The sequence below is a fragment of the Meleagris gallopavo genome (assembly GCF_000146605.3).
Source record: "Meleagris gallopavo isolate NT-WF06-2002-E0010 breed Aviagen turkey brand Nicholas breeding stock chromosome 1 unlocalized genomic scaffold, Turkey_5.1 Chr1_random_7180001948582, whole genome shotgun sequence".
NCBI lineage: Eukaryota > Metazoa > Chordata > Aves > Galliformes > Phasianidae > Meleagris > Meleagris gallopavo.
This window is the reverse complement of record NW_011093024.1, coordinates 1-3,272: the sequence shown is the minus strand read 5'-3', so window position 1 is coordinate 3,272 and position 3,272 is coordinate 1.

Below are 3,272 nucleotides of genomic sequence, written 5' to 3'. Positions count from 1 at the left end.
CTGTCATATCCTATTGGAATACCTCCCAGTTCCTCCCAAATAGACTACACAACACTCCTCATTATGATACTTACTCTCAGACTTTGGGGCGTTTCATTTCAGAAATACCGTTTGTATCCCAAAGAGATGGCATTTTCCCTCAGAAACACCACTTTCCTCACCAATATGTGACACTTTCAACCAGAAATACCATTTCTGTCCCGCAAATGGGGGCATTTTCTCCCAGAAACACCAGCTTGCTCACAGGTAGATGACCTTTTCCCCCCCAAAGTAAGACATTTTCTCCCAGAAATGCCCCTTTTGCTTCGGAATGCCTCCCATTTCCTCCCTCATAGACTACATGACTCTCTGCAGGATGACATTTTCTCCCAGAAATACCTGTTGTTACTCGAGAATACCCCTTTCAATACCACAAATACCTGTTTTTACACGAAAATACCCCTTCCTCTCTCAGAAATACCTGTTTTTACAGGAAAATAAGCCTTTTCACCCACCAATATCTATTTTTACACGAAAGTACTCCTTTTTCTCCACAAATACCTGTTTTTACACGAAAATACCCCTTTTTCTCCCACAAATACTCGTGTTTTATACAAAAACACCCGTTTTTCTCTCCCACCAATACCTGTTTTTAACCAAAAATACCAGTCGTTCTCCCACAAATACCTGCTTTTAACCGAATATACCCCTTTCTCTTCCACCAATACCTGTTTTTACTACGAAAATACCACTTTTTCTCCCACCAATACCTGTTTTTACATTAAAATAGCCCTTTTTCTCACGCAAATACCAGTTTTTACATGAAAATACCCCTTTTTCACCCAGAAAAAGGTGTATTTTCATGTAAAATCAGGTATTTGTGGAAGAAAAAGTGATATTTTCTTGTAGAAATAGATATTGGTTGGAGTGAAAGGGGTATTTTTGTGTAAAAACAGTTATTTCGGGGAGAAAAGGGGTATTTTCGTGTAAAAACAGGTATTTGTAGGAGAAAAGGAGGTATTTTCAGTTTAGAACTGATATTTGTAGGAGAAAAAGGGATATTTTTGAAGAAAAACAAGTATTTGTCAGAGAAAAAGAGTGCTGTCCTTGAAAAGCAGGTATTGGTGGGATAAAAAGGGGTATTCATGTGTACACATTGATATTTCTGCGTGAAAAAGGGGTTTTTGTTGTTAAAAACAGGTATTGGTGGGAGAAAATGGGGTACTTTCAGTTAAAAACAGGTACTGGTGGGAGAAAAAGGTGTATTTTCGGTTAAGAACTGATATTTGTAGGAGAAAAGGGTTATTTTTGTAGAAAAACAAGTATTTGTGGGAGAAAAGGGGGTATTTTTGTTTAAAAACAGGTATTGGTGGGAGAAAAATGGTATTTCCCGGTTAAAAATAAGGTATTTGTGGGAGAAAAAGCGGTATTTTCGGTGAAAAAGGTATTGGTGGGAGAAAAAGGGGTATTTTTGGTTAAAAACAGGAATTTGTGGTAGAAAAAGGGGTATTTTTAGGTAAGAAACAGGTATTTGTGGGAGAAAAAGTGGTATTTTCGCGTAAAAACAAGTATTTGTGGGAGAAAAAGGGGAATATTTTTGTAAAAACATGTATTTGTGGGAGAAAATGGGGTATTTTCGTGTGGAAACAGGTATTGGTGGCAAAAAAAGGGTTAATTTCGTGTAAAAACAGGTATTTGTGGGAGAAAAAGCGGGTATTTTCGTGTAGAAACAGGTACTTGTGGGAGGAAAAAGTGGTATTTTTGTGTAAATCAGGTATTGATGTGAGAAAAATGGGTATTTTTGGTTAAGAAAAGGTATTTGTGAGAGAAAAAGGGGTATTTTGGTGTAAAAACAGGTATCTGTGGGAGAAAAAGTGGTATTTTTGGTTAAAAACGTATTGGTGGAGAAAAGGGTAATTTTGTCTGGGAGAAAAAGGGGTATTTTTCTGTAAAAACAGGTATTTGTGGGATAAAAAGGGGTATTTCCGTTGAAAACAGATATCTGTGGGAGAAGAAGGGGTATTTTCTTGTTAAAACAGGTATTTGTGTGTGAAAAAGTGATATTGTTGGTTAAAAACAGGTGTTGCTGGGAGATAAAGGGGTATTTTCGGTTTAGAACTGATATTTGTAGGAGAAAAAGGGTTATTTTAGTAGAAAAACAGGTATTTGTGGGAGAAAAAGGGGTATTTTTGTGTAAAAACAGTTATTTGTGGGAGAAAAGGGTATTTTTGTGTAAAAACATGTATTTGTGGGAGAAAAAGTGATATTTTTGTGTAAAAACATCTATTTCTGGATTAAAAAGGGTTATTTTCATGTAAAAACAGGTATTCCGGGATAAAAACGGGTATTACTGTTCAAAAACAGGTATTTGTGTGTGAAAATGGGGTATTTTCGCGCAAAAACAGGTATTTGTGGGAGAAAAAGCGGTATTTTAGGATAAAAACAGGTATAGGCGGGAGAAAAAGGGGTATTTTTGTGTAAAATCAGGAATTGGTGTGAAAAAAACGTGTATTTTTGTGTATAGACAGGTATTTGTTGGAGAGAAAAGGTTATTTTTCTGCAGAATCAGGAACGTGTGGGAGAAAAAGCAGTATTTCCGTGTAAGAAGAGGTATTTGTGTGAGAAAACGGGATATTTTCGTGTAAAAAAAGCTATTTCTGGATGAAAAAGGGTATTTTCATTTTCTCTCCGAAATACCAGCACTCTTACACATACCTCCCATTTCCTAACACAAATACTACTTGACACTCCTCAGTGCCACACTTACTCCCAGCAACAGGGCATTTTCTCCCCAAAAGACCACTTTCTGCCCCCACAACAGGACATTTTCTCTCCAAAACAAGACATTTGCTCCCAGAAATACCAGCACTCTTACACATACCTCACATTTCATCCCAATCAGACTACTTGACGCTCCTCAATGTCAGACTAACTCCCCCAAAAACGGCACCTTCTCCCTGATAGACCAGGTTTCTCCCAAAGATGTGCCATATACCCCCGGAACTACCAGCTAATTTTTAAAAAAGTTGGCTTACTCCCAGACTTTAGGGCATTTGATTTCAGAAATACCATTTGTATCTCAAATAGATGTCATTTTCCCTCAGAAACACCAGTTTCCTCACCAATATGTGGCACCTTCGACCAGAAATACCATTTCGGTCCCCCAAATGGGGGCATTTTCTCCCAGAAACACCAGCTTGCTAACAGATAGATGACATTTTCCCCCCAAAATAAAACATTTTCGCCCAGAAAATTCCAGATCTCTTCGAAATTCCAGACATTTTCGACCAAAA